A 12,583-nucleotide genomic window follows, 5' to 3' on the forward strand; every position below is an offset into this window, starting at 1 on the left:
TCCAAACAATGTGAAAAGAATTGAATCCTTTACTCCACTCAAACAAACACACTCCTTCTTCCTCCTTGCTTCTCTCACTGTACCACTTCCTGTCACCACTAGGGAGCGCTCAAGGTGGTATGGCCGTAAGCGAGGGCTCCTCCAAAAAGTGGGCTATTTAAAGATCAGCCTCCGTAAAAGCCAGCATATTATATAAATAGAAAAGAAAAGGCAAAAGCTTACAGCACCTGGTATTCCCAGGCGGTCTCCCATCTAAGTACTAACCAGGCCCGACGCTGCTTTGCTTCCGAGATCAGACGAGATCGGGCGCTCTCAGCGCAGTATGGCCGTAAGCGAGTACTGCTCCAAAAAGTGGGCTATTTATAGATCAGCCTCCGTAAAAGCCATCATATTATATAAATAGTGAAGAAAAGGCAAAAGCTTACAGCACCTGGTATTCCCAGGCGGTCTCCCATCCAAGTACTAACCAGGCCCGACGCTGCTTTGCTTCCGAGATCAGACGAGATCGGGCGCTCTCAGCGCAGTATGGCCGTAAGCGAGGACTGCTCCAAAAAGTGGGTTATTTATAGATCAGCCTCCGTAAAAGCCATCATATTATATAAATAGTGAAGAAAAGGCAAAAGCTTACAGCACCTGGTATTCCCAGGCGGTCTCCCATCCAGAGTTACAAGATTAAAATGGGGTCAGAATTAACTGTGAGAGATGACTAGTGGTTAAAAGAATGAGACATAAAAGAAGATTGGTTTAAATAGATTTGGTTTTTATACAAGGTTCACATAAAAGACTTTAAAACAACACGATAAAACTAGGTAAATGCTGTTAAAAGAATACAGTTCATTTGTCCATACCCTAAAAACAGTCCAAGAATCCCAGTGTGTTGATAAGTCCAATGTGAGTGTCCACTATTGTATATACAATCCACAGAAAGTGTAATCCAAAGTTTGCAGGTGGTGAATGGAAAGGTGAGCTCTAAAATTAGCAAACTCCTTAATCCAACAGTTTGGTGACTGTCCTTTGTTTGTCATGCTGCTCTCTTATATAGTTGTACTTCCTGCTTCCTGTCATGTGTCTAGTCACATGGCAGGCCAACCATCCATTTATTTAAGACACACACACACTTAAAATGTTAAGAGCAATAAAATGGCCTAAAAAACATGTAAAACACTTAACACTCTATAATACATTTAAATGATTGTAATAAATAGAGCGGTAAAACACGTCTTTCTAAAAGCCAGCATATTATATAAATAGTGAAGAAAAGGCAAAAGCTTACAGCACCTGGTATTCCCAGGCGGTCTCCCATCCAGAGTTACAAGATTAAAATGGGGTCAGATTTAACTGTGAGAGATGACTAGTGGTTAAAAGAATGAGACATAAAAGAAGATTGGTTTAAATAGATTTGGTTTATATACAAGGTTCACATAAAAGACTTTAAAACAACACGATAAAACTAGGTAAATGCTGTTAAAAGAATACAGTTCATTTGTCCATACCCTAAAAACAGTCCAAGAATCCCAGTGTGTTGATAAGTCCAATGTGAGTGTCCACCATTGTATATACAATCCACAGAAAGTGTAATCCAAAGTTTGCAGGTGGTGAATGGAAAGGTGAGCTCTAAAATTAGCAACTCCTTAATCCAACAGTTTGGTGACTTTTTTGTCATGCTGCTCTCTTATACAGTTGTACTTCTTGCTTCCTGTCATGTGTCTAGTCACATGGCAGGCCAACCATCCATTTATTAAAGACACACACACACTTAAAATGTTAAGAGTAATAAAATGGCCTAAAAAACATGTAAAACACTTAACACTCTATAATACATTTAAATGATTGTAATAAATAGAGCGGTAAAACACGTCTTTCTAAAAGCCAGCATATTATATAAATAGTGAAGAAAAGGCAAAAGCTTACAGCACCTGGTATTCCCAGGCGGTCTCCCATCCAAGTACTAACCAGGCCCGACGCTGCTTTGCTTCCGAGATCAGACGAGATCGGGCGCTCTCAGCGCAGTATGGCCGCAAGCGAGTACTGCTCCAAAAAGTGGGCTATTTATAGATCAGCCTCCGTAAAAGCCATCATATTATATAAATAGTGAAGAAAAGGCAAAAGCTTACAGCACCTGGTATTCCCAGGCGGTCTCCCATCCAAGTACTAACCAGGGCCGACGCTGCTTTGCTTCCGAGATCAGGCGCACTCAGCGCAGTATGGCCGTAAGCGAGGACTGCTCCAAAAAGTGGGTTATTTATAGATCAGCCTCCGTAAAAGCCATCATATTATATAAATAGTGAAGAAAAGGCAAAAGCTTACAGCACCTGGTATTCCCAGGCGGTCTCCCATCCAAGTACTAACCAGGCCCGACGCTGCTTTGCTTCCGAGATCAGACGAGATCGGGCGGTCTCAGCGCAGTATGGCCGTAAGCGAGGGCTGCTCCAAAAAGTGGGCTATTTAAAGATCAGCCTCCGTAAAAGCCAGCATATTATATAAATAGTGAAGAAAAGGCAAAAGCTTACAGCACCTGGTATTCCCAGGCGGTCTCCCATCTAAGTACTAACCAGGCCCGACGCTGCTTTGCTTCCGAGATCAGACGAGATCGGGCGCTCTCAGCGCAGTATGGCCGTAAGCGAGTACTGCTCCAAAAAGTGGGCTATTTATAGATCAGCCTCCGTAAAAGCCATCATATTATATAAATAGTGAAGAAAAGGCAAAAGCTTACAGCACCTGGTATTCCCAGGCGGTCTCCCATCCAAGTACTAACCAGGCCCGACGCTGCTTTGCTTCCGAGATCAGACGAGATCGGGCGGTCTCAGTGCAGTATGGCCGTAAGCGAGGGCTGCTCCAAAAAGTGGGCTATTTAAAGATCAGCCTCCGTAAAAGCCAGCATATTATATAAATAGTGAAGAAAAGGCAAAAGCTTACAGCACCTGGTATTCCCAGGCGGTCTCCCATCCAGAGTTACAAGATTAAAATGGGGTCAGATTTAACTGTGAGAGATGACTAGTGGTTAAAAGAATGAGACATAAAAGAAGATTGGTTTAAATAGATTTGGTTTATATACAAGGTTCACATAAAAGACTTTAAAACAACACGATAAAACTAGGTAAATGCTGTTAAAAGAATACAGTTCATTTGTCCATATCCTAAAAACAGTCCAAGAATCCTAGTGTGTTGATAAGTCCAATGTGAGTGTCCACCATTGTATATACAATCCACAGAAAGTGTAATCCAAAATTTGCAGGTGGTGAATGGAAAGGTGAGCTCTAAAATTAGCAAACTCCTTAATCCAACAGTTTGGTGACTGTCCTTTGTTTGTCATGCTGCTCTCTTATACAGTTGTACTTCCTGCTTCCTGTCATGTGTCTAGTCACATGGCAGGCCAACCATCCATTTATTTAAGACACACACACACTTAAAATGTTAAGAGCAATAAAATGGCCTAAAAAACATGTAAAAGACTTAACACTCTATAATACATTTAAATGATTGTAATAAATAGAGCGGTAAAACACGTCTTTCTAAAAGCCAGCATATTATATAAATAGTGAAGAAAAGGCAAAAGCTTACAGCACCTGGTATTCCCAGGCGGTCTCCCATCCGAGTACTAACCAGGCCCGACGCTGCTTTGCTTCCGAGATCAGACAAGATCGGGCGCTCTCAGCGCGGTATGGCCATAAGCGAGGGCTGCTCCAAAATGTGGGCTATTTAAAGATCAGCCTCCGTAAAAGCCAGCATATTATATAAATAGTGAAGAAAAGGCAAAAGCTTACAGCACCTGGTACTCCCAGGCGGTCTCCCATAAAAGTGTAACAATCGGCCTTATCAGCCGAGTTACAAGACTAAAATGGGGTCAGATTTAACTGTGAGAGATGACTAGTGGTTAAAAGAATGAGACATAAAAGAAAATTGGTTTAAATAGATTTGGTGTATTTACAAGGTTCACATAAAAGACTTTAAAACAACACGATAAAACTAGGTCAACTCTGTTAAAAGAATACAGTTCATTTTTCCATACCCTAAAAACAGGTAAACTCTGTTAAAAGAATACATTTCATTTGTCCATACCCTAAAAACAGTCCAAGAATCCCAGTGTGTTGATAAGTCCAATGTGAGTGTCCACCAGTGTATATACAATCCACAGAAAGTGTAATCCAAAGTTTGCAGGTGGTTAATGGAAAGTTGAGCTCTAAAATTAGCAACTCCTCAATCCAACAGTTTGGTGACTGTCCTTTGTTTGTCATGCTGCTCTCTTATACAGTTGTACTTCCTGCTTCCTGTCATGTGTCTAGTCACATGACAGGCCAACCATCCATTTATTAAATACACATACACTTAAAATGTTAAGAGTAATAAAATGGCCTAAAAAACATGTAAAACACTTAAAACTCTATAATACATTTAAATGATTGTAATAAATAGAGCGGTAAAACACGTCTTTCTAAAAGCCAGCATATTATATAAATAGTGAAGAAAAGGCAAAAGCTTACAGCACCTGGTATTCCCAGGCGGTCTCCCATCCAAGTACTAACCAGGCCCGAGTACTAACCAGGCCCGACACTGCTTAGCTTCCGAGATCAGACGAGATCGGGCGCTCTCAGCGCCTTATGGCCATAAGCGAGGGCTGCTCCAAAATGTGGGCTATTTAAAAATCAGCCTCCGTAAAAGCCAGCATATTATATAAATAGTGAAGAAAAGGCAAAAGCTTACAGCACCTGGTATTCCCAGGCGGTCTCCCATCCAAGTACTAACCAGGCCCGACGCTGCTTAGCTTCTGCGATCAGACGAGATCGGGCACTCTCAGCGCGGTATGGCCATAAGCGAGGGCTGCTCCAAAAAGTGGGCTATTTAAAGATCAGCCTCCGTAAAAGCCAGCATATTATATAAATAGTGAAGAAAAGGCAAAAGCTTACAGCACCTGGTATTCCCAGGCGGTCTCCCATAAAAGTGTAACAATTGGCCTTATCAGCCGAGTTACAAGACTAAAATGGGGTCAGATTTAACTGTGACAGATGACTAGTGGTTAAAATAATGAGACATGAAAGGATTTGTGGTTTTAGAAACAAAGTTACTTGCTGGACTTCCAAAACAGGCGGAACACACAGAAGATCATCATCACGGACCCCCTCAGCATACAGCCGGTGAGTCCTGTGAATCTAGTCAATATCGACAGTTTATAAGTGTAGAGGAACAAGCCAAAACTGATCGACACACAAATCGATGGCAAAAACAGGGAGCGAGACCCAAAGGCACTCGAGACATTAGACTGTCAAGAGTATCTCGTATTGCTGCGATATCATCCTCTACTCCAGATAGGGTTAGTGTTTTACCACCCCCTATACCGCTTGAAAACAGATTTGAAGGCAGACAGAAATCATCGTGGAGAAAATCAACAGCAGTACAGAGTATGAAAAGACAATGCAGAAAAGCTGAGCGGATGTGGCTTTTCTGAGAAGATCAATAATATCAGAAAGACAATCAGCACACCCTCAAGTTATGCAGAGATCAGACAGATTCGACCGCAATCTCAAAAAGAAGTCACTATGTCTACTTTTGAAGCAATCGATAGCAACATTTTGGAAGAAACAGTACAGCACCTCAAATCGTCAACCTGCTACCTTGACACACTTCCCACATCTTTTTTCAAAAGTGTGCTTAGCTGTTTGGAAGCAGATCTCTTAGAAGTGGTGAACACCTCACTTCTTTCTGGGACTTTTCCAAACTCACTGAAAACTGCAGCTGTTAAGCCCCTTTTGAAAAAGAGAAATCTTGATAACACCATATTGAGCAACTATAGACCAATATCAAATCTTCCTTTCATAGGTAAGATTATTGAAAAGGTTGTTTTCAATCAGCTGAATCACTACTTAAACTCAAATGGATACCTGGATCATTTCCAATCTGGCTTCAGACAACATCATAGCACAGAGACAGCGCTCATAAAGATAATAAATGATATTCGCCTAAATTCAGATTCTGGCAAAATATCAGTGCTGGTATTACTAGATCTCAGTGCTGCGTTCGACACAGTCGATCATAACATTCTTTTAGATAGACTGGAAAACTGGGTCGGGCTTTCTGGGATGGTTCTCAACTGGTTCAGGTCATACTTAGAAGGGAGAAGCTATTATGTGAGTATAGGAGAACATAAGTCTAAGTGGACGTCCATGACATGCAGAGTCCCACAAGGCTCAATTCTAGCGCCTCTGTTGTTCAGCCTGTATATGCTCCCACTAAGTCAAATAATGAGAAAGAACCAAATAGCATATCACAGCTATGCAGATGATACCCAGATTTACCTAGCCTTATCGCCAAATGACTACAGCCCCATTGACTCCCTCTGCCAATGCATTGATGAAATTAACAGTTGGATGTGCCAAAACTTTTTACAGTTAAACAAGGAGAAAACAGAAGTCATTGCATTTGGAAACAAAGATGAAGTTCATAAGGTAAATGCGTACCTTGACGCTAGGGGTCAAAAAACAAAAAATCAAGTCAAGAATCTGGGTGTGATTCTGGAGTCAGACCTCAGTTTCAGTAGCCATGTCAAAGCAGTAACTAAATCAGCATACTATCATCTTAAAAACATTGCAAGAATTAGATGTTTTGTTTCCCATTAAGATTTGGAGAAACTTGTTCATGCCTTTATCACCAGCAGGGTGGACTATTGTAATGGTCTCCTCACTGGCCTTCCCAAGAAGACCATTAGACAGCTGCAGCTCATACAGAACGCTGCTGCCAGGATTCTGACTAGAACCAAAAAATCAGAGCATATTACACCAGTCCTCAGGTCCTTACACTGGCTTCCAGATATGTTTAGGATAGATTTTAAAGTACTTTTACTTGTTTATAAAGCACTCAATGGCCTAGGACCTACATACATTGCAGATATGCTCACTGAATATAAACCTAACAGACAACTCAGATCACTAGGATCGAGTCAGTTAGTAATATCAAGGGTTCACACAAAACAGGGGGAATCTGCTTTTAGCTATTATGCCGCCCGCAGTTGGAATCAGCTTCCAGAAGAGATCAGATGTGCTAATACATTAGTCACATTTAAATGCAGACTCAAAACTCATCTGTTCAGTTGTGCATTTATTGAATGAGCACTGTGCTACGTCCGAACAGATTGCATTATTTTATCTATAATCATTTCTGTATTAATTCATTTGAAATCATTTTCTTTTTTTTAAATCATCTTAAATGTTCTTAATTTTGTTTTTATTGTTGTGATTATTATTTTAAATTTTTATGATTTTTATGCTATTGTGATTTTAATTCCTTTTTATGTACAGCACTTTGAATTACCATTGTGTATGAAATGTGCTATATAAATAAACTTGCCTTGGGTGTTACACCAAATTCTATGACCATCGTATTTTGTATACCATAGAGGGCGCTGTGTTGTCAGTGTGCAGCAACTACGCAAACAGTGTAAAGAGGGAATCTGTACTTCACTTCACAAGCTTAGAAAGGCTGATTATTCACATCACATAAAACTTGTCAGATTTTAAACGCAGTGTAATCGTGAGCGCGCCTAAAAGAGAGACCATCGGATCGCGTGTCGCGAAAAATCATTTGATTCAGATCGGGACTTTGGAGTGGGTTCGCTGTTCTCTCTCTCTCTCTCTCTCTCTCTATGTGTGTGTGTGTGTGTGTGTAAATTAACAGTAATTAGCGACCGAGTTCCATTACCACAGAGATATTTTTCACATTGAGTGTTTAGGATTCAAGAGAGGAGACTTGCCTTTCAGAGTGTGACAGCCTCAGCACTTCATCGTTGTGTGCCGTTATGTACTGTTTCGTCGCATTCCCCGTTGACGCTGCGTAGGGGCTGAGTGGATGCAGAAGATCCGAGGGGATGACTTCAACCCGACCAAATTTTTAAATGCATATAATTCTCAGTGTATTTCAGTGTATTTTGTGCGTTTCTGTACTTTCTATTACTGCATTTATTTTGTGCAAGTGAGATGAGTAAAGACCATCTTTTTCATGAATCATCTCTCTGGTGTTTATAAGCAGCACACACAGTATTTTACTACCTGTAAAAATACACAAACTTATCTATATTAAATTGTTTGTGGTACCTACAGTTACAAATGTAAAATATGCGATGATAATATTGATCGAGCAATTGATGTAAGTTAAGTGAAAATATATGCGCAGAATTGAGAAAATAGTATTAATGGAGATAAATTGTAGCCTATCACAGCTAGGCAAACGTGTGAATGTATTTTATCCAAACAACTCTAATCGTAGTTGTAAATCTATATTTACAGTAGGCATAATTGTCATTGCGTATGCAGCATGAGTCAAATACAATCTTCTGTTCGTGAACAGTTGTATTTCATTCATTATCTGACTATGCATCCATGCATTTAATTGCCATTGGCTCGTGTGATAGTAATGGATCTTAGTAGTATTTTAAGTGATACTAGACAATAATAATTGATCCCCGCACGACGGTGTAATTTACTTCCGAGTAAAGATAGGATCAGTCAAATGAAATACAATAAATGTACAAATAAATATTACAAATTAAAAAACGATCAGAAATGCGTCCAATTTTCTAATACTATTATTTGATGACAACAATACATTTGGAAAATAAAATACAGCCATTTCTGCTTTTTTTCTTTTAAACATAAAACCAAGCTGCACCCTTTTTTAAATTTCATCTTTCATTCCAAAATAGAATAATGAATGAACGAAAAAGTACACGGACCTGGTCGACGCATGGTTATATTTAGTTGATATTGAAAATATTGAAAATCGTAATTAAATTGAATCTTAATTTTAAGATGGCAGTAGGCCTACTGACATACAGAGATTCCAAATATAAACAAAAGGCATAAAACCTGCAATTTTACATATTGTTAAAATGTAAAGATTCACACCACTTTACAATGAGCCCATTTGTAACATCAACTAAGATTGATGAAAGCTGTAGAATAGAAGTGTTGTTCCTTGTTAGAGTCTGTTAATTTCAACATTTACTGTAATATTGTTAAATTTTGAAGTTTATTTTGTTAACATTAATGAACTATGAAATAACTTTAATGATCAATATATAATTATTATTAATATTTTTATTCATTTACAAAGTATGGTTTAGTATTTTTTTTTAAATAGTACAGCACTATTTTAGTTGCCGTTCAGTATCCATTTTCAAAAACTATCGGTTAATTAATCGGTATCGGCCAGTGTGGTCCAACCTAGCTATCGGTATCGGTAAAAACCAATGTCGGTCGACCTCTAGTTTCAACCTTCTCAAATACTGAGGCTTCTGGTCTCCGAATGGAGGCGTGGGTTCAAATCCCACTTCTGACAATAACTTTTCAGAAGCCCGAAAAAATGACATCTACGACTTAAGCAATATAGAATATGTTCTCAGATTTTAAATGTGGCAAATATCTATCACTTACAAAAGCTGAAACTTTTGGATTCCTACTATTACATTAATTGCACCGATACTTACAGCATAGCTGTCGTTCTGTCAGGATGACCGAGCGGTCTAAGGCGCCAGACTCAAGGGTTTCAATCTTCTCAAATCCTGAGGCTTCTGGTCTCCAAATGGAGGCGTGGGTTCAAATCCCACTTCTGACAACTATTTTTCAGGAGCCCGAAAAAATGTCATAAATGACTTAAGCAATATAGAATATGTTCTTAGATTTTAAATGTGGCAAATATCTATCACTTTGTTGTGTTAGCGGGTAGTGAGAATACGAAATCTTCTGATCTGATCTCCTTTGGGAACGAGGGTCCAGGGAAATTAGAAATTTATTTTGACGATTTGTTTGTCCAAGGGATCCAAAAAGACTGGGACCGAAAAAATAAAAAACAAAAGAAAAAGGAACGTCGCCGGAGGACACCAGACAGCGCCGAAGGTGGACAACTGGACGCGGAGTCAGGAGCACCAGAGAATCTTCCATAAATTAAGAGAAATGATTCGACTAATAAGAAAGCAAGAAGAATTAAATAAAAAAGTAATGAGGTTAATAAAAGAATTAATTGCTTTGAATGATTTTTATCTGGAGTTAAACTCAGTAGCAAGTGATTTAGAAGCATTACGCATTCAGGCTTCTCTTTTGGCTGAAGATGAGTTTTAAAAGTGTTTCTGGTATGTAAACCGCAACAGGTGAGACTAGCTCACTTGTGATGAATGAAAAGATAAGACTCCAATGTATGTGTGTTTTGCTGAGTTTTGCAGAAAAGGTGATGCATTTGCAACTGAAAGTTGCAAATGGAGCACCTATTCTGAGTTTAACGTATGTAACGCATTTTCCTTTAGTTGCACAATAGATGTCAGTCGAAGGACTGGGGGCGACAAACCGCAAGCTATATGTTTAAGACAGTATTTAGTTTGAGCACCTGAAAGGTGTCAGTTTCAATAGTTTAAAATAGACATAGATGTGCTCGCTTGTTTTCAGTTGTTATTGCAATCCATTTTTGAACTTTTAAGACTGCGGTTAAGAGACACACATGTTTTGTAATCAGGTTGTCAAAGAACTCTGTTAGTGATGGAAGGTGTGTGTGTCGAGGGTACGGAAACCAGAGACTATAAAATCCTGGTTTCGGAATATGTTATCTGCCACAATTCGGGTGAAGACTTCTCGCTGTTATTTTGATGTTTTGCTTATGAGTTATTGTTTTAATAAACCGAAACCATGTTAAGTGGTGATTCGTTTAATCATTTTAAAATAAGACTCCTGAGTGATTATTAAGTGTAACCTATTATCTGAGATCTGAACGTTACTCCCACCGAGCTCTATGAGACCGAACCTGACTGAGCAGCAGTGGACATCACCAGAAACTCTTCAGGGCAATTGACTACACACAAGATCCTGCAGGTGAGATGCTGGTTGCTTATCTCTTGAACTGAGGAATGTGTTGGCTTGCATTTGAAGTGTTGTGGTTGACTCTTGAGGTTTTAGCGATGAAAAACATAACATGGCGCCCAACGTGGGGCTCGATAGTGTAGGGAGAAACATTCAGAGATAATAGTGAGCGAGAGTTGCAAAAGTCCCCATGCACCCGCATCCATAAAAGCAGTTCAGAGGAACTGAATGTGTGTCGAGCGCGCACAGGCTTGAAATAGACCTGTAAAGACACAGAAGTGACAAAGACTCAAAACCCTGTTGAGAGGGTGAGTTTGTCAAGTTGAAACCGGTTTCACAAAGAGGTTGAACAGGAGTTATGATGGGACAGATGGCCACGGTTGACCTGCTCCCGCACGACACTGCGGGGAAGTTGCAATGGGTCAGTGCCACGCAATGTAAATGCGGGTCCCGTCAGATTCCTTGGGAAGAAATCAGGATGATTGCTTCCATAGTGAACTTGAGATTGAGGGAAGGAGCAGAGGCTCCCGACTTCATCTACAGTAGCAGAGGTGGAAGGGATGGATTCCCTAAAGTTAGAGTGTTCGATGATGCAGGTGGTGAGATAAAAGGTATCCCAACGAGAGATTGGGCCACCTTGGCTGAGATCGAAGATGAGGAAGAATCCGACAGAGGTTCGGTGATTCCTGGGTTTTTGCCTCAGAGAGAGGAAGAGATCTATGCTTTGCCTCCAAATGCTCCAGTGTGTGACAACCCCGAAAGTTTGAGTCAGGAATTTTCATCAGAGGGTGAAGAACCACTTAGAATTTATTTTGGCAAAGGAAGAAATCTGATCATGTTGAAAGAAGAGTATTTAGAATGTGAGGAAGAAGCTTGCGTTCTGGTCAATGCTGCTAATGCATCTCTCCGTCATGGATCCGGTGTGGCCGCAGCGTTCAAAGAACGGGCTGGACAGAAATTTCAGGAGGAGTCGGACAAACTGATAGATCGAAGGAAGGCCCCCCTTAAGACTGGGGATGTAATGCTGCAGAGAGTAGGGGGACCTAATGGTAAACCTGTGATACATGCAATCGGGCATGAGAAAGGCAGAAAAAGTGACCTGCAGGAGGAATTGACAGCAATATTGACGCTGGACATGCTAATTGATAAAATATGTGCAATAGCCAGAGATAACAAATATTACTCAGTAGCTATGCCCATAATCTCAGGGGGTAATTTCGGATTTAATGAAGTCACAATGGGGGCAGCCCTGGTGACAGCATTATTGAGAAAAACCGATCGCACTGACTGGCCTAGAGTCTGGATGATTTGCCACCCAAATGCTGCAGTGTTGAACAGTGTAACGCAAAGGGTGAATCAAAACGAGGCGGCTGATGAGGGGAGGTCAGATCAGGGTGTAGGACTAATGCAGAGAGGGAGAGAGCCTGAGTTACAGACAATAAGAATGGAACCAGATCCTGAATGGCCGATGTTAAGGCGTGTAAAGACATCACGAGGTAAAAAGGATCCGGTAGAGAACCCCTTTCAAAAATTGAAGCTCGGCACAACATACGAGACCTTTAGGTTGGGAAAAGGATCGTACAGGCCCACGCATGCCAAGAGTCCTCGCAGACACCACCCTGACCCAGAGGGCAAAACGGGCTATACTAGCTCAGAAAGATCTGACAAATAAAGCGGCTCTAGAGAGGATAATTAGAAGTGCTGTAGGGAGTGCAGTGTATGATGAGTATTATTCGGACGTAGGAGCTGAA

At 40.4% G+C, this 12,583-nt stretch overlaps 9 non-coding genes and 2 pseudogenes across 9 annotated transcripts; 1 reads left to right on the top strand and 10 right to left on the bottom strand.

Moving 5' to 3' along the window:
- Positions 1-215: 215 nt before the first annotated feature.
- LOC141334198 (5S ribosomal RNA) lies at positions 216-334 on the bottom strand. Its single transcript, XR_012355514.1, has one exon. It is a non-coding gene; the product is annotated as a 5S ribosomal RNA (ribosomal RNA).
- Positions 335-418: 84 nt separating this feature from the next.
- Positions 419-537, bottom strand: LOC141334189 (5S ribosomal RNA). Its single transcript, XR_012355507.1, has one exon. It is a non-coding gene; the product is annotated as a 5S ribosomal RNA (ribosomal RNA).
- Positions 538-1,904: 1,367 nt separating this feature from the next.
- On the bottom strand, positions 1,905-2,023 carry LOC141334200 (5S ribosomal RNA). The gene has a single exon (XR_012355516.1). It is a non-coding gene; the product is annotated as a 5S ribosomal RNA (ribosomal RNA).
- Positions 2,024-2,107: 84 nt separating this feature from the next.
- On the bottom strand, positions 2,108-2,216 carry LOC141334196 (5S ribosomal RNA; annotated as a pseudogene).
- An 84-nt stretch (positions 2,217-2,300) lies between these two features.
- On the bottom strand, positions 2,301-2,419 carry LOC141334210 (5S ribosomal RNA). The gene has a single exon (XR_012355526.1). It is a non-coding gene; the product is annotated as a 5S ribosomal RNA (ribosomal RNA).
- An 84-nt stretch (positions 2,420-2,503) lies between these two features.
- LOC141334199 (5S ribosomal RNA) lies at positions 2,504-2,622 on the bottom strand. Its single transcript, XR_012355515.1, has one exon. It is a non-coding gene; the product is annotated as a 5S ribosomal RNA (ribosomal RNA).
- An 84-nt stretch (positions 2,623-2,706) lies between these two features.
- LOC141334194 (5S ribosomal RNA) lies at positions 2,707-2,825 on the bottom strand. Its single transcript, XR_012355512.1, has one exon. It is a non-coding gene; the product is annotated as a 5S ribosomal RNA (ribosomal RNA).
- A 729-nt stretch (positions 2,826-3,554) lies between these two features.
- On the bottom strand, positions 3,555-3,673 carry LOC141334192 (5S ribosomal RNA). The gene has a single exon (XR_012355510.1). It is a non-coding gene; the product is annotated as a 5S ribosomal RNA (ribosomal RNA).
- An 801-nt stretch (positions 3,674-4,474) lies between these two features.
- LOC141334197 (5S ribosomal RNA) lies at positions 4,475-4,610 on the bottom strand (annotated as a pseudogene).
- Positions 4,611-4,694: 84 nt separating this feature from the next.
- Positions 4,695-4,813, bottom strand: LOC141334195 (5S ribosomal RNA). The gene has a single exon (XR_012355513.1). It is a non-coding gene; the product is annotated as a 5S ribosomal RNA (ribosomal RNA).
- Positions 4,814-9,489: 4,676 nt separating this feature from the next.
- Positions 9,490-9,600, top strand: trnal-caa (transfer RNA leucine (anticodon CAA)). The gene is made up of 2 exons: positions 9,490-9,527; positions 9,555-9,600. It is a non-coding gene; the product is annotated as a tRNA-Leu (tRNA).
- Positions 9,601-12,583: the final 2,983 nt, after the last annotated feature.

This window comes from Garra rufa, chromosome 4 (assembly GCF_049309525.1).
Source record: "Garra rufa chromosome 4, GarRuf1.0, whole genome shotgun sequence".
NCBI classification, from domain to species: domain Eukaryota; kingdom Metazoa; phylum Chordata; class Actinopteri; order Cypriniformes; family Cyprinidae; genus Garra; species Garra rufa.